This window comes from Amborella trichopoda, chromosome 10, assembly GCF_054954075.1.
Source record: "Amborella trichopoda isolate Santa Cruz 75 chromosome 10, AtrichopodaSantaCruz75HAP2 v2.0, whole genome shotgun sequence".
In the NCBI taxonomy this organism is placed as follows: domain Eukaryota; kingdom Viridiplantae; phylum Streptophyta; class Magnoliopsida; order Amborellales; family Amborellaceae; genus Amborella; species Amborella trichopoda.
In genome coordinates this window covers 17,759,447-17,781,965 of record NC_142345.1, presented here as the reverse complement: position 1 = coordinate 17,781,965, position 22,519 = coordinate 17,759,447, and the positions used below count along the sequence as shown (strand labels likewise).

The following is a 22,519-nucleotide window of genomic DNA, read 5'->3' as shown; positions in this document are numbered from 1 at the left end:
TTTTTTATCTCCAGTTTTTCATTCTATTTTCTCGCCTATCTCGACTGTTTTTCTCTCTCAAGCGAAGACATGAAATTTTTGTTTGTTGTTGGAGCCTATTTTGTTCTGGTTGTCTGTTCATGAAACTTGTTGATCTATTGTTGCTCGAGCCTGCTTTGTTTGTGTCGGCTATTTCTAAGGCTTGCTGATTTGTTGGTGCTTGAGCTTCCTTTATTCTAGTTCTTGTTTCTAAGACTTGTTGATCTGTCGTTGCTCGAGCTTGCTCTATTCTAGCCTTCAGTTTCTAAGACTTGTTGATACCATTATGAGCACAATTTCTAATATCTAATTGTGTTTTTTGATCAAGCAATGTGAAGCTGTGCATTTGAAGATCCAACTGCTCGATTCCGAAAATTTTCGTCCAAACTCTAGCTGCTCTCTCTCAAGGCATCTTGAGTTTGAAGGGGAGTGTTAAGGAAACTACGTTTTGCCTATAGGGTTACCTATAGCAGATGTATACTATAATTAGTGTATATGGGAAGGGTAGGTGCAATATCCTATATTTTAAAGTAAGTCTGGGTCTAATTTTAAGTGTCTATGATTTATTTCTATTTTTCTCTTATGTAATTTGTCTAAACAAGACATGTTTGTAATTCAAACAATCAATGGACATTGAATCTCTTCAGAGAAACCTGAGACTTCTCACAAAAACAACAGTGAAAAAGAGAACTCGTACGATTTCTTACATATTATGATTTACCCTAATCCTTCAAAACTAGTGTTACCTTACTGTTTTCTTCAAGGTAATAATAAAAAAGTGTAGTTCGCATAAGGTTGCAACCTTAAACAATCAAATTAAGGTGCCCCTCCAAGTTTTATCTTAAACTGTAATTTTGGCGTCAAAAGTTTAAAGGATAGCATAAGAATCCATTTTCGCTTTTGACTATAATATTTTAAACTCTAAAAATGATTCAAATCAAGTAGATCTATAAACACATGAAATATTGAAAACGAACAGTCCAAGTAATGTGTTGTAAGATGAACTATTTTTGGGACTCAAAATCTTTGTTTCCCTCATATTCATATATTTCGATATCGAGATGATAAATTAGAGGGTGTTTCAACATCAAAAAGGCCTCGTCCGATGGATTTTTGAGTTGCACCTTAATTCTACATTTTAAGGTTGCAATCTTATATTAACTTTTTTCATAATAAAATGTCCTATTCCTTCGTTCTTAAATTGTATAAAGGAGGTTACATCTACCTCAAATATCTCAAACCTTTTTGCTATTGTAACCATTTATACATCTAGAAAGAAAAAGAATAATTTGATTTCTCAAGGGCAGGATATATGACTCAAATGCAATGCCATAGAGAATAAAACTTGTTCTCATTACAAGAAATGGAAAGTAGTTCTTACAAATAAATATCATATTTGGACTCATGGAAACATGCCACATAAACAATTTACATGAAACCCCAAATAGGCACTCATATGGCCCCATAACACATACTTCGAACATAAAATTTTGCAACATCCTCCTGATCTGCTGTAAATCAAAAGAAATTTTACAAATCACAAGTAGAAAGACCACTATAAATCAACCTATATTAGTGTTATATAAATATCAACAGTATCCTCCACTAACCACTATTATTATTGCACGACTATCCTCAAATGTGCAGCTACTGGACTTGTTTGATGACAAAAATAGCTGTGGTACACTTGCTCTCCTCCAATCATTCCACCTAAAAACCTAGATGAAATATTGATGAAATTAATTTTGTAATAAGAATAATAATAAAACATCAATAGACTAAGCATATGAAAGACCGATGAACGCACTCTTTTCTTCGAAATAGAAAGCCTCTAAGTGTAACTCTTTTGTGTGCGTGCATGGGTGTGTTTGTGTGTCACGAGCAACAATTTTCAATCCTCAGAGATAAGCTACAAGCAAACAGTAAATTGAGCAAAATCCTAAAATGTAAATTTCAAAAACCAAAATTAATTTACAAATAACAGCTAATTAAGTTAATATTTCAATCCCTACTTATCTTGTACAAATAGGGACCCCAAAATACCCATTCACAGAGAGAGAGAATTATTCTCGGTAGAATGACATTGAAGTTCTCAGACTCGTTGATGAGGTAATATGTCGTAATGACTGCTTTTGCCCAAAAGTCATTTAACGAAATAGTGTTACTCAACATGTTTTGGTCATTCTCAAGAAGAGTCATATTCATGCACTTAGCAAATCCATTCTATTGCGGCATCTTCAGAGTGGTGTATTGATGAAAAATTCTTTCTTTCTTACAGAAATTCGCAAACTTTGCGAAGTGCACTCTTTACCATTATCAATCCTCTAGCACTTGATCTTCTTTCTAGTATGTCTTTTGCCCGCCCCTAGTTTTCAAATGCTTGAATGTGTTATATATATATATATATATATATCTTCTTCTTTAATGTGTAAATCCACAATTTTTTTTAAGATCATCTATCAAGGAAACAAAGTCTAGAGATCTATCTTTGAAGACAAAATATAAGGCCCCATATATCTGAATGAACATACTCAAGAATGCCTTTTGTGGTATGTTCCGATGTGCAAAACTGCACCCTATACTGCTTACCATAGACACATTACTCATAGAAGTCCAACTTAACTTTTTACACCATAGATCAATTGATGGTTATTTAGTTATGTCAAAGCTCTCTGTCATGTCTCTAGTCGCATGTGTCTCAATTGAGTCAATTTGGTATTATCTCCATCATATTTGGAAATTGTTGCTCTATTTGAGACCGTACTCCCAAGCAGCACATATAAATCGATCCAATCTTTTTACCTTTAATTATAACTAGGGCATCCTTTAGATTTTTTTAGGACTGCAACTACTTCAACAAATTTATAATTATTGAAGTCTAAGGCACCTAAAGAGAATATTCTTTTTCAGATTTAGAACATGTCATACATCAATCAAGATTCTCACGACTCCATTGTACATCCTGATATTAAATATCCTAGCACCAACGGTCTAACAAGCCACATTATCCTTCATTAAAACTAATCTACCATCAAGACTCTTATATGTGGTGAACCAATCCCAGTGAGGACACTATGATAGGAACATCATGAAATAGAGTGATCACAATTTGTCGAGAGAGACAATACATTATCTATTCAACTTTTCGAGTTTCTATCAACAATATTGGCTGCATCAAAGGATTTTTTTTAATTTTCTTTGAGATTCTGACTATCCTTCTTAACATGCTGCTTTTTATTACAGTAATAGCATCAAACAATGTATTTTCCTAATCTGGATTTGGTTCTGGACCTGCTCTAACTTTCATGTCCCTTTTTATGTCTATCAATGAATCTTCCTCTAGCCACTAAATCATCTGCATGTGGCTGAGTATTACTATATCTATTCTTTAAATTATTCGAGAGAAGAGTCTAATTCACATCCTCCATCTCTATGATATATTTTTCATAAAGCAATATTGTGACAAGATGTTCATACAAATAAGGCAGTGAAGACATCAAAATTATAGCCTTATCATCATTTTCCATCCTAACACCAATGCTCAATAATTGACATAATTTTATTTAATAGATTCAGGTGCTCATGGAGATCCGTACCTTCATTCTATGTGCAGGGTGTAATGTTGTTACTTCAAATACAACCAATTTGTAAGGACATGTCATATATAAACTCTTAAGCTTCAACCATAGGCTTGATGCTGAATCTTCATTGGCGATGTTAAATAGCACTTCACTCAATAGGCATCATATCCCTCATCTCTAAACCTTCCCAATATTCGTCTGACATGGACTCCGATTTCTTTGACTTTTCTTTCAATGCTTTATATAATCCTTGTTACACTAGTCAATTCCCAAGATTGATTTGTCAGATTTTGGAGTTATTTTTACCATCAAATTTTTGTACCTTGAATTACGTATTTGAAACCTTTAGTGACATACCGACAGCCCCAAATCAGGGTCTAATATCCCTTATTGTGCACATAAGCTCTAAAACCCAATGGGTTGATTTTTGACAAACAACGAGCGAAAAAAGCACAACAGACAACAACAAGAAAATATAATAGGAAATAAATAATACAAAAAACACAAGTATTTTACGTTGTTTGTCACATATGTAACTACATCTACCAGTGAAAACGATCGGCAACTTTTTCACTAATTAAAGAAAATAAAATTACAAGATGACACTTGCTTGAGAGATCTAGAGACAAATTCAACGTCTCACAAAGCCTCTCTCTGCAATTTTCTCTCTCTATACAGCCCAAAATTTCATTTTTTTTATGTGTTTCTCTCTACAAAAGCTATGAAACATAGAGAAAAAGGACAACCCAAAGACACCTATGTGAGTCTTCTAATTCCCTAACTTTAAGAAAACTTAACATTATCCCAAATTAGGTCCATAGTCCATCATCATCATCATCATAGCTTTTGCTCAATTAATTGGGATCGACTACATGAATCCTGGTTTGCCATTCTGCTCTATTTAAGGTCATACCTTCAGTGAGGTCATAAGTCCTTATATCTTTTCGGACTACTTCTAGCTACATCCTTTTAGGCCTACCCCTTTCTCTTGTCAATCCTTCCACTTGCACTAAATCGCACCTCCTAACAGGTGTTGTACTGGGTCGATGCCACACATGGCCAGCTCACTTAAGTCTAATCTCTTTCATCTTATCGCCTATTGGTGCCACACTTAAACTTTCCCGAATGGATTCATTTCAGATTTTATCCCTTCTTGTTTTGCCACTCATCCATCTCAACATCTTCATCTCCGCTACACTCATTTTATGAGTATATTATGTTTTGTTTGCCCAACATTCTGCTCCATAAAGCAAATCTGATCTCACAGTTTTCCTGTAAAACCTACTCACCAGGTTCATTCATATGTGGCGATCACATAAAATTCAAGTAGTACATCTCCTCTTTGCCCACCCAGCTCTAATTCTATGTGTAACATCTTCCTTAATTTTTTTATTTTCCTAGATTAGCAGCCCAAGGTATCAAAAGTGCGGCCTTTATGTACTTCTTAACTGTCAAGCTTAACTACTTCCTTATCTCTGCTTCTATTATTATTAAACTTTCATTCCACATACTTTGTCTTAGTTCAGCTAATTTTAAAACCTTAATATTCTAGAGCATCTATCCAACGTTCTACTTTGTGTTAACGTCGTTTCGAGTCTCATCGATCAAAACTATGTCATCTATGAACAACATGCAATGCGGTACTGTTGGAAGAGATTTTTCATCATCATAGGGCCCTCGCTTAATAAAAGCCTAGCAAACAGTGAAATCCCGATAGTCTCAGAATAGCCCCAAAACTGACCAAAATCTTTATGAGGTCTCTCAAAAACTTCATGCCAAGTTTCGTCGCATTCCAACAAGTCTAAGGCAGTGCAAACTGAGAAACAATTCTGGCAGAGTCGACCTCTAGCACCCTGAAACATATCCTATAACTAGAGCTACATTTTTGGAGTCTCAATTTGCTGTGGGACCGCTGCCATTGGATCTGGCACGGTTAAAGACTCTCAGGGATCAAATTTCAACTTGAACGGATATCCCAATAAAAAGTTATAGGCGAAAGAGCGAAACAGAGGAGTCACACGGTATTCCCGTGCGGCCACCCTGCAGTTCCACACCATAGAAGGGACAATCACTACCAGTGACTTTCGATGCTCATATCTCACTCATCCGAAGTCAGATCAAGCCCAAATTTTGTAAGCGTATTCGTATCATCAAAACGAGCGTGTCAATATGTGGCACGCCCATGATGACGCTTGAGCGCGAAGAAAAGCTAGAGAGAAGTTGCTGATCCGTGAAAAAAGTACAAGAAATTCAACAGCATCGTGCCTCGCTGCCGCTCACGAGCCCGATCAACGCGAGACCAATTCCGTCGCATGTGTAAGGTCTCGGGCTATCTTTGACTTGAACTCCGTACAAGATGAACAGTCGGATTTTGCACACGAAGCCGATGAAGTGATTGCAAATTCTATCGTCAAAATTCCAGATTTCTGCCAAAGTTGCAAAATCTTCGTTCGGGCACGGAATCAAGCTGTGTTTGTTGCCCCGTGATCATAACGGCATGCTCAGTGTGATCCAGCGAAGAAATCACGGAAAAACATCAAGGAACGAGCACTCTATCCATTTGAAGTTTCAAGATTCAATCAAAAATCAAGTCACATGATCATGCCCTAAAAACATGTTCCATGGCTCAAAGTTGGTATCAAATCGATCGCCATACCGAGCCCTACAAGAAAACAATCATCTTTCGATCAACAAGGCATCAGAATGACCCCGGATCATTCATGAAAAATTATGCACGTTCTAGGGCACCACATGGACTGTTTTGGAATTCCACAAATTGTTAGGAAGGGGCAAATCTGTCATTTTTCACCCTATTTTCTAATTTCTTTTAAGTTAATTTAATCTTACTTTTCAGCAGTTAGGGTTACTTTTGATCAGCCACCCAAGTTTAGGGCAAATTCTATATATACCACGTACCATCATTGTACACAAAAAAAATGAGAAAATGGGGCAATACACACACATAGAATACACAAAGAGAGAGTTTTTACTTAATAAAGTTTCTCTTTCTTCTCATTGTTGTGTCACGTTTGGAGAGAGAGAGAGTATGATGAGAGAAACTTTTGGACCGGTACCCTTAAGCTCGAGGTAAACCTTCTCTCATCTTTTTCTTCTCTTCTCTCTCTTCCTCTCTTTCTTCTTCTTCTTCTCCGTCTGAGCTCCTCTCAAAGGCCATGCACAGTAGTGGCAATGTCGTGCATGCCTCTCCTATAGTCTCATAGGTCGTGCATGGCGATGGCAGCACCATGTGTGAGCTTCCTTCTCCCTCTGTTTCATTCCCTATCTCCCAGCGAGGCCTGCAGACGGTGCTGCTCATCGTCATCCGCAGATGTATCCTCAATGTCACAGCGAGGAACATGGGTAGCAAAGCCTATTGTCGTCTGCAGGGGCTTCACCTTGTTGCGTGATTATTGCAGGCTGCGATGTCCGTCGCCGTTCACAAAGGGCCGCGACAATACTCATCGTCATGAGCAAGCTACTTCTGCACCTCTCTGTACCCATCGTTGTGCGCCTCTTCAAGAGTTATCACCGTCCACAAGAGACATGTTGCCTCCTCGAGTTGCCAACGGCGACGCTTATTCCCGTCAGAAGCGGTGTTTTGTCATGATACCAACGACGATGCCCGTTTGGGTTCTTCCCCCTCTGCCGTCTCTTCATTCTTTTCTCTTCTCACTTGAATGAGGGTAGACTTAGCCTAGCACTGCCATATCGGGCTCAATTTTGAGTAGTCTTGCCGCCGTGCTGGTCTTGAGAACCATGCCCGTCTTGCTACCACTCCGATACTTTCCAGCTGTCATGCTAGTCTCGCCCCTCATCAAGTTCCCTTCTCTTTTTGAACTTTCCATTTCATTATTCTCTCACATGAACGTACAATGCCTTAAGACAAGGGTGGGTCCTTTTGAACCAGTGGTCTTGCAAATTAACCATAGAAGTGTTGTGCAGAAAAACACGAGGATTGCAGGTCAAGGGAGGTGATTCCGAACCTGTTAAAGCAACTGGGAGGCTTTTTTCGTGATCTAAGAGGGCGCCCACGCGAGCCAGCCCGAGTAAATCCCGAACCCACCGTAAATTCCTCTCTCATCGATTTGTATACCTGCCCTTGCTTGCGAGCAACGTTCCGAGAGAGCGATCTCAAATCTCGGGTTCATTAGAAACCCGAGATACCTGCCGCTTGATCATCTAGATCCAGAGGGCGAGATCGAAGCACCTAACTAGCTTGGCGACTCCACTGGGGACTTGCTACCACTTAGTCAGTTCGCTCTTGTTTGATGAAGTATCCTCTTTTACTTTCTTTATTAATTTCTATGCAATATGGGTTGTTCAACCCATTTATCCGAGTCAGGGACTTCCTTATCCCCGCACTGGTGACTGTCCCAGGGAAGCGAACTGCTCAAACTTCCTTCCTTACTCTTTTGCTGAGTTGCGACTCGCAGTCTGGCTCCCAGGTTCTTTCTTAAGTTGGCGCGAGAGGGGACTTAAAGGTCCTTGACTCACCCCTTCCTCGCCTTGGTGGACCCTCCACCAAGGCCCCTTGCATGGGTAGCACATCTATCGTAAACAACAAGCACCCTTCTACCGGCAAGTCTCTTGCCGGTCATATTGCTGAGGTATGCCAAAAGGCTGCCCCAAGCCCTTTTACGAGAGGCAAGCGAATTGTTGTCGCTCTTGAGGTTCGCCGTAAGGCAACCCCCTATGCTCCTTCACCACCCCGAATCTCTTCATCTAGAGGCTCGGCACACCAAGGAGGAGACCCTATGGCCTCTACTCCTCGCACACACCTAAGGGCTTTGGCCCATCCACTCGAGCCACACCTCGGGGCAACCTTTACGTTGCTTTGAGCTCCCATTCAGGGCTAGGCCTTCTCGGGCCGAACCCTGCATGCGCCATGCATTTACTTTCCACAGCTCGGGACAGCGCTAACTCTATACTAGCTCGAGCAAAGGAGGTTCGACCACTCCATCCTCTCTCCCGGCACACACAGTTCCACTTTGTGAGAAATGAACTCCCGCCTCGCCCATCACAGATACAGGCTCGTGGGCCTCGACCTCCTCAGGTCGAACCCATTGATCAAGTCGGGGCTGACTCCTAAGTCACCCGGACTGCTAACCCTAAAGGTACACAGGCACCGACTTTGCAGGTTCTTCCCCAGTCCAGACTCAAGCAGAGTCATGGATTAGCTCCTTCCTCTGTTGCTCTTTCGACACTAGGCAAGCACCTCGAGCCCTGGTACTCAAAGATCTTCCCTAAGAGTACCATCTTAAGCCAGCCTCAGGTCAGCCGCACACCCGAGCCCCACAAAGGAATTCAGGGCAACGGCCTGATGTCAGACAGAGGCCTCCAGCCTCCAAGGAAGAAACCCAGGGTGCTTTTTATCCTTGGACCCCACTCTCTGCTCCAACTCATAGACACGGCCCTTGCATATTCAAAGAAGCCAGGGCCAGGTCTCAGGCTTGGTTTTGGAATGAAGTCCACAACCGCCTCAGAATTAAGCAGAAGAGAGGTCTTCAAATCCTGACCAAAGAAGCCTCCAAGGCAGTTGAGGTCACCACCCTTGATGATCTCCTGCCTCGTAACCCCTTTTTCCCTCTTCAAACTCCAGAATCTGAGCGAGTCCAAGAGTATTGTTGGGTCGTTACTGTCAAGAAACCACGGTCCCAAGACCATTGATAATCGGTCCTCACAAGATCAGCATACAAGGCTAGAGTCCACTTAGGGCAAGCAGAGCCCTTGCAGACTGACTTGCCACGCCCGACTCGCCAACCTTGGCAGTCCACTGTGCCACCTGGCTCTGACCTTCCAGAAGAAACGGTTAGTGTCATGGTGATCAATGATCCAGATGATGGTCAAGAAGAAAGGATGAACAGGTTCGAGGTAATGGTGCAGTCCATCCTTGAAATGATGGAATGCTTAGAAGCCTCCAAGTCCCCTTCTTCTCACCATGAGACTGATTCCCCGACTAGTGAGGACACAATTCCCAAGCAAACTCCCCCACTAGCCTCCCAAGACAACTCTGCCTCTTGCGGGGTCTCCCAAACCGACATGGATGTCATGGTGGCTCATAGCCTCAAGAACAAGGTCCCAGGTATGCAAGAAGTCCCCACTCTACCAGAAGCCGTATCCTTCGTACATTGACCGGGTGCCATTTGCCCCGAACTACCAAAAGGGGAAGCTCCCCCTGTTCGATGGTACTAATTCTCCTCACCAGCATACTGCCCACTTCCAAGCGGTTTGTAGGGAGATGGCAACTAACAGACGACTTCTCCTCCGTCAGTTCGTTGAGACTCTCGAAGGGCCAGCTTTCTAGTGGTATGCTCGGCTGCCTCCAAACTTAGTGCACACGTGGCTAGAAATGGAGCAGTTGTTTTACCAACGCTGCTACGAAGTCCAAAGGAATGTGGAAACCATCGAGCTCTTCACTCTGATGCAAGACCCTGGTGAGCCCGTTGACAAGTTCATCACCCGATAGGGAGCTGGCAACTTTTCATGCCACTCCCATGACTGAGAAGGAAACGGTCCAGACTTGCATAAAGAACATGTTTCCCGAGATCGCCCTGCATGTCGAGGCATCCAATCCACCCTCCATGTCAGAGCTCATCTCTAAGGCAGTTCGCATTGAGGGATTGTTCAAACACCATGGCAGCTCTCAACAGCAACCCTCCGACTCAAATTCTCGCACCAATAGTTGAGGCAATCAAAAAGCAGTGACCAGCGTGGCCGTCACCATGATCGACACTAAGAGTGCGGCTCCTCAAACCCGAGAGCTTTCCAAGGCACAGATGCCTTAGGCCGGGGGCAAGAAGCAACCTCCTCCTAAAAATTCTAAGCAAAACGACTTCTGGATCCAACACCAGAATAAGGTTTACCCCTTTGACAAGGAGTGGACTTCTGCACTGCTTCGACTACTGCTAGAACAGAACATGATCCAGTTGCCGAAGATCAACACCGCAGAGCTCGCTGGACAGGAGATGAATGAGAGGTATTGCGCCTATCACAGGAGAGTAGGCCACCCTACTCATGACTACTATAAACTCAACGACACTATCGAAGCCCTTGTTAACAAGGGTCAGATAAAGCTCGAAGAGTTATAGAAGGCATTCGAGGAAACTGACGCTTCTCATATAGTGACAATCCAAGAGGGTGACATCGCACCCGATATTCTCCGCGCATTTTTCTCCATAATGCTCAAAGAAGGACTCGTCACACCCAAGCCGACAAGGCAACCTAAGTTCCTGTCTCCAGGAACCGAGAACCTCTGGTGCACGTACCACCAAATACGAGGCCATGATGTCAACGAATGCACTGGCGTCCATGAACTCTTGGCAAAGAAGATGTAGCAGTGACAAGAAGTCCAAGGCAATCCAAGAGGACACCCTCAAGTCCCCCCTTCCGCCTGTGCAAGAAGACCTCCCATCGCAAGCCCAGGGAAACACTGAACAAGACCCTCTACAAGCCCTCTTCGAAGCAATCTTCAACAGGGCCTCGTCACTCCCAAGCTCGCCAGGCAGCCGAGGCGCCTTGCCCAAGGCATGAAAAAACTATGGTGCCCATATCACCAAGTATGGGGCCACGAACTCAAAGAGTGCTCTAGACGAAGCTATAGTAGAAAAAAAAGTCCAAGAAAGCCACATTGTTTGTGCCGTCCTCTCAGAACGCTTCCTGGCCGTTGCTCCCATTCGAGAGGAAGTATACTACAAGCCCCTCCTGAGCATGCACTGGACCCTTCGGAGCCCTCGACCTCTTAGCCTTGGGAAGCCTATCATGGGCAAAGTATGCTCAAATCCCAGAAGCGTGAGGCAGTCCACTAAGCTAGGACTACTCACTAGACTGATGGGGCAGTCCAAACACCCCCTCAAGGACCCAGAAGGAGATGACGAGCACCTAGGTCAGCCTGTCGAAGGAATCATCTTCCTCAGCCACTAGTCGAGGAATAATTTCTAAGGCTTCTCCGCCCACTGTCGACCTTGCAAGACTTCATCCCAGGCTCAGCTCGCCTTATCCTATCGTCCAATCAGACAGACATCTCTGAGTCATCAATAGCTCGGGAGTCATCCAATATGGATGGCGATGCTAAAAGCACCCCACAACGGTCAAAGCCGAGGCAAGACCTAAAATACCCCCTGCACACGTCCAATTCCAGCGACGAAGTAAAAAGCTGCCCAGAACATTCTAACTTTTCTTCTCCTCCCTCATCCTCTATTTTCTCCATAGGTGCAGCTCGACGACGCCTAGACTTCGACACTCTAAACAGAGAGTTCGGAGGCACCAGCCTCACCAAGCCACAACAAGAGTGCCTCAAAGAGATGTTAGCCCAAGCGGCTGGATTCCCAACAGTCGCCGACGCCCTGACAACCCGAGCGAAAACCGAGTCATCTTTATGCTTCTGTTCCCACGAGGCCTGCCACATGATCCAAGGCCGAGAAGCAAGAGCCTGAATTCTTCAACCCGATCTGTGCAGAGGTCGAACAACTGGAAGACTGGAGGCAGCCTATCATCGACTTCATAAAGCATGGAAGGATACCTCAGGATCGAGCGGAACGCAACAGCATACAACAGATGTCTACCAAATACACCCTTCTCGATCGTGATGTTCTCTTTTGACGATCGTTTGACGAAATTCTCGTCAGATGCATCGGTACATAAGAGGTAAACAAAGTACTCGAAGAAGTGCACTCGAGTATCTACGGGCTGTATCAGTCCGGCCCTAAGCTCTACGAGCACATCCGCAGACTTAGCTATTATTGGCCTTCAATGGTGGTCGATGTCCAAAACTATGCCAAAAGATGTTAGGTGTGCCAAATTCATTCAAGCCTCATTCATCAGCCCTGGAGCCTCTCCATCCTACAGTGACGTCATGGCCCTTTTCCCAGTGGGATATGGACATTGTAGGACCCATCAACCCTCCTTCCTCCCTGGGTCATGCCTTCATTCTGGCAGCGACAGATTACTTCTCCAAGTGGGCTGAGCCAATCCCTCTCAAACAGGTTCTAGGGACCACTGTGGCTAACTTCATGCGTCACCACATCATACACCAGTTCGGGGTTCCAGACCGAATAATCTCTGATAATGGACCTCAGTTCAGAAGCCATCACGTTGATCGCCTTGCTAACTAGTTCAGTTTTGAGTGGAAGTACTCGACCATGTACTACCCTCTAGCCAACGGTTTAGTTGAGGCATTCAACAAAACTCAATGCGGGGTGCTCCGGAGGTCAGTCTCAAAGTCAAAGAAGAACTGCCATGAGAAGCTGCATGAGGCTCTGTGGGCCTATCGCATGACCACTAGCAATGCTACAAACTCTAACCCTTTTTCCCTGGTCTATGGAGGTGAGGCAGCCCTACCCCTCGAGGTTCAAATACCCTCACTCCGTGTCACTATACATCAAGGACTAACCGAGGACGAGAGGGTTAAGCTTTGTTATCGAGATTTGGATGCCCTTGACGAAAAGAAACTAGAGGCTCCCCAGAACCTCGAGTTCAATCAAGGAAGAATGAAGAGAGCCTTTGACAAGTTTGTCAAGGTTCGCTCATTCGCTCGCGAGGACCTAGTATTAGCAGTCAAGAGATCGATTGTCATGCACGGGCGTCGTAAAGGAAAGTTCGAACCCAAGTGGGAAGGCCCATTCATAGTCAAGAAGGTCACACCAAATGGGGCCTATGTACTAGCGAACTCAGATGTAGAGGAGGCAATGCCTCCTATCAACGGGCGATACCTAAAGAAGTACTATTCGTGATGCATACTCAAGAAAAGAGACTCAACGCAAAGAAGCAAGGCAGTCCGAACAAATTCTAACTCTTTTTATTGCATTAAAAATGAGTTACAAGATACAAGCCAAGAAGCCCATTATTAGGGAGATTACAATCCTCTTATATAAGAGTGAAAGAAAACAGTTGACACCAAAAGTGTTACTCTTGCATTTGAGGATAAGAAGACGGTTATAGGTCAAAAGAAATGCCTTCCTCAAGAAGAGGAAGCAAACCCACCAAGAAATGCTCTCCTCATGAAGAAGAAGCAAAACCACTTGGAGAAGTTAGCTTCAGTTCATCTGACAAGTGCCACTAAAGAGGATGTTTACAGGCCAAAAAGAAGAAGCCAACCATTTTCGAGTCAGCTTCAAATCATATGACGAGAAATGGCTAGCTTCCAAGGAACCGGCCCATGATGGAACGACATGGACTTCACGGTTTTTGCTAGAGGACTTGGTTTCCAATAGATCGCGGCGGTAGGACCTTCTCGTTTGCCATCACTCTTAACCCTCGTGAGACATCATCGTCCATGGTCATCGCCGCGCGCAACTCAGCATCATGCGCAGCCATCGCCGTGTGCAACACAATGCCGTGTTTTACCATCACCACGGGCAGGCCAACGCCACACGATACCGTTGCCACGAGCAGCGTTGCGTGGCTATCGCCGTGTTTGGCCTAGGGATGCGTGAAGGCCGCACTACATGTGACTTAATGTCGCGCATGCCCTTGGAGTGCCCCAGTTCCCACCATCTCTAACTCTCGGGGGACATTAGCTCCCACGCCTCTTTGGTTTCCCCAACCATTGCTCCTTGCCGACGGTTCACCTTCTCACGACCTTTCAAGCCTTCGGGTTTCGCCAGAAACACTCCTCCATCCCTCGGGAACCCTTGTCTGACCCTGTTCTTTCCCCTACCGACGTTTCCCCTCTTCACCGGGAGTTCGCTTCTGTTCACCAAAAAGCCCTTTCCCGCCTTTTACTCGTTACCTGAAGCTTGCGGAAGACCATCAGAATCCTCAGAAAACTTCCTTGTGACCCTGCGGATTGCCCCTCTCCCTGCTTTTTCCCTTCACCAGTTTGTCACAAACTCACCGAAATTCCACTAAGTTCCCGGTGAGTTCAGTACTGGTGCTCCTTCTTCCCCTTGATAGTCAGAGGACCGTCATAGTCACCCGACTTCTCTGTGACCTCCCCTTGAGCCACGGGACTACCGAAGAATGCAACATAACTATGGCAGAGCACCTCTGCAAATCTTTTTAAGGCCCTGAGGAACCATGTTCCTTGCTCAGAAAGACTTGACACTCTTCAAAAGTTTTTGCAAGCACGGTACGAGGCGCAAGACCTGCTCGAGTTCACCAGAAAGCCCTTTAAGGCCTGACTGTTACAAACTTTGGTCGCAAAACTTTCACCGAAAGTCTCTTCTCAGAAGCTCGGGCTCTCTGTCTCTAGAACTCTGTAACTATTTTACCCTTCGGTAAAAATAGTCGAATGGGGTTTTCCCCTTTTTATACTCGGCAGTGCTGCAAGCCTTGACAAATTCAAAAAGACGCTGCATGCCTCATCTTTAGACGGCAATAAGACCAGGCCAGGGTGGGTCAAGCGCGAGACCCGAAAGGGCTATCGTAGTGCTCTGCATAAGATGCCATCGCTGCACGCCTTCGTCAAGGGCCATCGTCGCGCGCCTTCGCCCAGAAGCCATCGACGCGTGCCTTCGTCAAGGACCATCACTGCGAGCCCTCGTCAAGGGCCATCGCCGTGTGCCTTCGGCCAGGAGCTATCGCCGCGTGCCTTCATCAAGGGCCATCGCCGCACGCCTTCGTCAAAGGCTATCGCTGCACGCCTTTGTCAAGGGCCATCACCGCGTGCCTTCTTCAGAGGCTATCGCCGCGCACCTTTGTCAAGGGCCATCGTCACACGCCTTCGTCAAGGGCCATCCCCGCGCACCTTTGTCAAGGGTCATCATCACATGCCTTTGCTTAGGAGCTATCGCCGCACGTTTCTTCAAGAGGCCATTGCCGAGAGCCTCGTCAGAGGACTATCGTCGAGCACGCACCATCTAAGCCTAATGTCGCATGCACCATCCAACACTTAGTGCTGCGATCATGCCACGACACTCCCCTCTGGACCGTCGTCCTGCCTCTTCAGCAAGTTCATTCCCTGCATCATAGTCTCACTCCTCAGGGAGTCCAATCTCCAGTGACGGCTCTGTTCCCCATGGAGTCGCATTCCTTCACCACACTATGATCCGTACTACATGACCTTAAACTGCACAGCCATGGTCCAAACTATATGACCCTAAACTGTAGCGGAGATCTAGTTGCACAACCTTAAAATGCTTAGTCCTCGTCGAACGACTCAAAACTGTATGACTATGGTCCAGCTGTGTGACCTTAAACCATAGTGCACGTCCTAGTCGCATGACTTAAAAGGCTTAACGATATGGTCCAAACTACATGACCTTAAACCGTAGCGAAGGTCTAGTTGGACGTCCTTAAATTGTATGGTCCTAACCGCATGACTTAAAACTGCATAGCCATGGTATGAGCTACAAGACCCTAAAACTGTAACGCACGGTGCGACAAATGGTCCATACGCATAACTCCAACCGAGAGATGGGCCACCTATTCGCTAAAGGTGTACTTCATCAACAACCCAGTGGAGTTAAATGCATGCAAGGGTTGTACCTACCCCTTAAATCCTCAATAGGTTTGTTTGGCACCAACATTCTACTGAGAGTCACATCTTACTGCGACCCACTATCCCAAGGGAGTCAAGGCCATCCTTATCCCTTCAACCCTCAGTAAGGTTCATCTGTGCTCTGGCATGTCATTCTCAGCAGAGTTACATCCATACCATTAATCATTATCCCCATGCAGTCACACTAGCCCTCCTAATCCCCGGTAGCTATCCACAGAACTATCCCCCATGCAGCTTTACCTTCATGACGACCCACTTACTAGCCCGCATTGCATGACCTTAAACTGCATAGCCATGGTCCGCATTGCATGACCTTAAATTGCACAACCATAGTCCGTATTGCATGACCTTAAACTGTATAGCCATGGTCTGCATTGCCTGGCCTTAAACTGCACAGCCCTGGTCCGTATTGCATGACCTTAAACTGCATAGCCATGGTCCGCATTGCATGACCTTAAACTGCACAGCCATGGTCCGCATTGCATGACCTTAAACTGCATAGCCATAGTCCAAACTATATAACCTTAAACTATAACGGAGATCTAGTTGCACAACCTTAAACTACATGGTCCTAGTTGCACGACTTTAAGCTGCATAACCACGGTCCAAGCTATATAACCTTAAACCATAGTGCACGTCCTGGCCGCATGACGTTAAACTACTTTGCACAGGTTCAGAAGGCATGACCCTAAAGACGCCCCCACATACGCGCACGCCCTTTACGTGTACCTTCGCGCTTGTCTTCCCTAGCCTACCCATTCGTGTGCGCGCACCACCTTCATTACCTCCCCAATGAGTCCATTCATTATTACCATCTTTCATCATTCCTCAGTGAATCTCACCCATGCTCACAAAACGGCGAACCATTCCACGATCCATATTCACTGTCAGCTAGTGGGTCACCACTTTTTACCCACCGTTCATACATCATCCATCCTTCACAGGCAAACCTCATGCCATCTTCTCAAAGTGAGTCGAAACCATCACCATACTCACTCTATGGCCTCCACATACTGTCATTCATCACCATTATGGTCTACTTGTATGACCTAAAACTATAGTGCATGTCCTGGCCACATGACGTTAAAAGGCTTCGCACAGGTCCCGAAGGCATGACCCTAAACACGCCTTCACACAAAAAAATAGGTATGGTGTACACTTGAACAAGGGAATTCCATGAGTAAAAATAACGGACAGGCATGGTCAAGAAACCATGAGTTAAAGAGTTCCATGGAAAACAAAACTCAGACACGGTGAAAACCCCAAAAGGGCATCGTGAGCAAACACAGATGAAAAGGGTGGACATAACCGCAAGGTCATGGGTAAAAGAGCCCCAAAAACGAAGGAAGTTGGTGAAAATCGTCTCTACGACAACACTTCCCATGTTCAAGAGAAAACTCGTGAAAGGGCGCTTGGACAGACAAAACAGGTTGACGCACTACCGCCACCTCAGCTGACGTTCAATTTCCAAACAAGTCACAAGCATGGTTAATGAGGTCTACCTAAAATCCTCAAATGCCAGCATCCAGACACAACACAAATTGGCTCATCAGGGAGTGAGAGCCGCGTAAGATTTCCCACATTTCAACATCAACAACGACAAGAGTCCTTGAGGTTGAGGACGATGACCAAAAGATCCCTCCGGAATGCTAAAGATCATCACAAAGGTAAGAAACTGATCAAGCCAAGGCCTAACCTGCTAGAGACTTCAGGGTATTCCTCTCCAAAGTCCCCTAGCCAACAAGGGCCCAAACTTTTGAGTAGGTCAGAAGCCCCCGATTGGACCTCGCTAGACGGGACCTATAGAGATACCATGAACGTCAAAAGTAAACCTGATGTAACAACGAATAATGCTAACCAAAGGTTCATATTAGTTGGCCTTTAGATAGGCCTGATTCAGTCCGAGGGGGTCCCTACAAACGCCTCCTGCTTCAAAATCGTAGATAGTCCCTCGAGGGTGAGGACTTCGACATGATCCCTCAAATTTTCGGAATGATTGCACTTCTCAATTCTATCGTAGCACAACATTCGGTGGGGCACGCTGTTGGAAGTTATTTTTCATCATCATGGGGCCCCAGCTAAATAAAAGCCTAGCAAACAGTGAAAATCCCGACAGTCTCATAGTAGCCCCAGAACTAGCCAAGATCTTCATGAGGTCTCTCAAAAGTCTCATGTCAAGTTTCATCGCATTCTGACATGTCTAAGGCAGTGCAGACTGAGAAACAGTTTTGATAGAGTCAGCCTTTAACACCTTGAAACAGATGCTATAACTACAGCTACATTTTCAGTGTCTCAATTTGCTGTGGGATTACCGTCATTGGATCCGGCATGGTTAAAAACCCCTAGGGTAATTTGAATGGATATCCCAGGAAAACGTTATAGGCAAAAGAGCAAAACAGAAGGAACCGCACGCTATTCCCGTGCAGCCACCTTGCAACTCTACACCATTGAAGGGACAGTCACGACCAGTGATTTTCAACGCTCATATCTCACTCGTCTGAGGTCAGATCAAGCGTAAATTTTGTGAACGTATTCGTCTCATCAAGACGAGCGTTTCGATATCTGGAACGCCACATGACGGCGCCCGAGCACGAAGAAAACTTACAGAGAAGTTGTTGATCCGTGAAGAAGTGCAGGAAATTCAGCAGCGTCGTGCCTCGCTCGAGCGGCCAAATCATGCTGCTCACGAGCCCGATCAACACGAGACTAATTCCATCGCATGCGTAAGGTCTCGATCTATCTTTGACACAAACCCCGTACAAGATGAACGGTCAGATTCTACACACAAAGTTGACAAAGCGACTGCAAATCCCGTCGCCGAAATTTCAGATTCCGGCGAAAATTCAAAAGTTGCAAAATCTTCGTTCGGGCAGGGAATCGAGCTACGTTTGTTACCCCGCAATCGTAACGGCATGCTTAGTGTGATCCAATAAAGAAATCATAGAAAAACTTCAAGGAACGAGCACACTATCGATTTGAAATTTTAAGAGTCAATTAAAATTCAAGTTACATGATTGTGCCCTAAAAACACGATCCATTGCTCAAAAGTTGGTATCAAATCGATCGTCATGCCGTGCCATACAAGAAAACAATCATCTTTCGATCAACCGGGCATCAGATCAACCCCGGATCATCCATAAAAAATTATGCACGTTCTAGGGTAATATAGAGACTTCTGAAATTCCACAAATTGTTAGGAAGGGGCAAATCTGTCATTTTATACCCTATTTTCTAATTTCTTTTAATTCAATTTAATCTTAATTCCAACAATTAGGGTTACTTTAGATCATCCACCCATGTTTGGGGCAAATTCTATATATACCACGTACCATCATTGTACGCAAAAAAAGGAGAAAAGGGGGCAATATACAAAGAGAGAGTTTTTACTAAATAAAGTTTCTCTTTCTTCTCATTGTTGTGTCACATTTGGAAAAAGAGAGAGTAAGGTGAGAGAAACTTTTGGACTGGTACCCTTAGGCTTGAGGTAAACTTTATCTCTCTTCTTTTTCTTTTCTTCTCTCTCTTCCTCTCTTTCTTCTTGTTCTTCTCCGTCCGAGCTCCTCTTAGAGGCCATGCACTGCAGTGGTAGTGTCGTGCATGCCTCTCCTTTAGTCACAAGTCGTGCATGGTGATGGCAGCGCCATGTGTGAGCTTCCTTCTCCCTCTGTTTCATTCCCTATCTCTTGACGAGGCTTGCAGAAGGCGTTGCTCATCGTCGTCCGCAAACGTATCCTAGACGTCTCAACGAGGAACTAGGGTAACGAAGCCTATTGCCGTCCACAAGGGCTTCACCCTGTCGGGTGACTATTGCAGGCGGCAATGTCCATTGCCATCCGCAAAGGGTCGCGGCAATACTCGTCGCCGCGTGCAGGCTCCTCCGTCCACGGGCTTCTCTCGTATTCTCCATCTAGTGCTGTGTATCTCGTGTGGGGGGGGGGGCTATCGTCGTGAGCCTCACCAGAAGCCATCGCCGCTCGTAATGGAAGCAGTGTCTTCTTATGATGCCAACGACAATGCCCATTGCCGTTTGGGTTCTTCTCCCTCCGCCGTCTCTTCATTCTTTTCTCTTCTCACTTGACTGAGAGTAGACTTAGCCTGGCACCGCCATATCGGCCTCAGTTTCGAATAGTCTTTCCTTCTTGCTAGTCATGAGAACCATGCCCATCTTGCTATCACTCCGAGTTGGTCACTTTCCAGCTGTCATGCTAGTCTCACCCCTCATCAAGTTTCCTTCTCTTTTTGAACTTACCATTTTATTATTCTCTCACATGAACATACAATGCCCTAAGACAAGGGTGGGTCCCTTTGACCCACTGGTCTTGCAAATTAACCATAGAAGTGTTGTGCAGAAAACAAGAAAATTACAGGTCAAGGGAGGCGAATCCAAACCAGCTAAAGCAGCTGGGAGGCTTTCTTCGTGATCTAAGAGAGCGCACACGCGAGCCAGCCCGAATATGTCCTGAACCCACCTTAAATTCCTCTCTCATCGGATGGTATACCTGCTTTTGCTCACGAGCAAGGTTCCGAGAAAGTGATCTCAAATCCCGGGTTCACTAGAAACCCGAGATACGTTCCGCCTGATCATCTAGATCCGAAAGGTGAGATCGAGGCACCTAACCAGGTACTTCATCCTGCAGGTGCCTAGTTAAGTCGTCTATAACTAAGATAATGAGATGCAGGCTCAATGCTGACCCTTGATGTAGACCTATTGTCATTGAAATCTCACTCGTCTCTTCATTAGTTGTTTGCATACTATTTAGCGCTCCATAGTACATATGTCTCACCAAGTCGATGTAGTGTCGGGAGACTTCTTTCTTTTCCAATACCCTCCAAATCAAATATCGAGGTACTCCATCATAAGCTTTCTTTAGGTCAATAAAGACAATGTGAAAGTCTTTTCATGTCGCCCTTAACTTCTCAATCAGTTGCCTAAGTAGGAAAATAGCCTCGGTTATTGACCTTCTTAGCATAAAACCAAATTGATTTTCAGATACACTCGTTTCATGTCTTAGTCATTGCTCAAACACTCTCTTCCAGAACTTCATAGTGGTTTATAAGCTTGATCCATCGATAGCTCACACAATTCTGTATGTCTTATTTGTTCTTATAAATAGGTACCACAATACTTTTCTTCCATTCATTTGGCATTTTTTTTGTTCTCAGTATCTTGTTAAACAACTTCATCAGTCAGTCAATACCAATCTCCCCCATGCACTTTCAAACCTCTATCGGGATACTATCTGGTCTTAAAGCTTTTTCTATCTTCATCATTTTCAAAGCTTCTTTAACTTCTGACATCATAATCCTACGAATGTATATATGACCTCCACCCTCATTTATACCAAGAATTCCTTCTGTCTCCATATTCCCACTGTGTTCGTCATTTAATAAATTTTTAAAATAAATTCTCCATCTTTTGTTGACATCGTCATCCTTCACCAAGACTTTTTTATCTTCATTCTTAATGCATTTAATATGTTTAAATCCCAACACTTTTTCTCTTTTATTTTTGCTAATTGGAAGATATTTTTTTTACCTTCTCTTTTTCCCAGTTTATTGTATAGATTATCGTATGTCTCAAGTTTCACTTTACTTACTATTTGTTTAGTGTTTTTCTTAACTTTTTTATCATCTTCTAAGTTTTGATTGTTTCCATTACACTGTCAATTTTTACAACATGATCGTTTTTGTTAATGGTCGTGGACCTCATCACTCCACCACCAAGTTTTTTTATCCGAATTTATTTTTCCTCTAGATTCTTCAAAAATTTCCTTTGCCACTTTCTTGATATAGTCAACCATCGCATTACATTGACATCACGTTCAGAGTTCTATTTTCCTTCTTCAACTAATTTATTATTAAATAAGTCTATTTTTTTCATTTTTAAAATTCCACCACCTAGGTTTTGGACATCCATTACTTTCACCCCTTCTCTTCCATGTTTTTATCCAGATGTCCATAACCACGAGCCTAAGTTGTCTCTATTGGAATAACCTTGCAATTTTTACATGATGGTTGATCTACCTTCTTAACTAGGAAGAAGTCTATTTGGCTTTTATGTGATCCACCTTTATAGGTTATTAAATGTTCATCTCACTTTTTAAAATAAATATTTGCTATTGCTAGATCGTAGGCCATATCAAAATCCAGAATAGTCTCACCCATCTCATTTCTTTCCTCAAACCCATATCCCCTATGTACCCCTCCATATCCTCTACTGTCCTTCCCTACATGGCCATTTAAGTCCCCTCCTAATCTTTGTCTACTATTATGCCTACGCCATTTCGATTATTATCCTTTTTTGTATACCAAAGTTTATACCCATCTATTTATTTAGCTTTTTCTCCTTTCCATTTAGTTTCATATAGAGAAACTATGTTTATTCTCCTTTGTCTCATTGTATCCACTAATTTCATACTCTTACCTGTAAGCGCTCCTACATTCCATGTGGCTAGAAAATCCTATTCTCTTGAACTAGCTTCTT

The 22,519-nt window shown here is 44.2% G+C and overlaps 1 protein-coding gene across 10 annotated transcripts in view; it reads right to left on the bottom strand.

The window, feature by feature from the left end:
• Window positions 1–1,334: 1,334 nt before the first annotated feature.
• RBCX1 (Chaperonin-like RbcX protein) overlaps window positions 1,335–22,519 on the bottom strand; it is a 33,904-nt gene continuing 12,719 nt past the window's right edge. For 6 of the 10 annotated variants that reach the window (XR_016043031.1, XR_016043030.1, XR_016043032.1 and 3 more), the window contains 2 exons: window positions 1,629–1,736; window positions 1,335–1,529 (listed from right to left, as the gene is read on the bottom strand). The gene's annotated coding sequence lies outside the window, so the exon portion shown is untranslated. Of the gene's footprint in view, window positions 1,737–22,519 lie in introns of all 10 variants that reach the window. The other 4 variants (XR_016043038.1, XM_088850010.1, XM_088850014.1 and 1 more) reach the window with 2 other exon arrangements.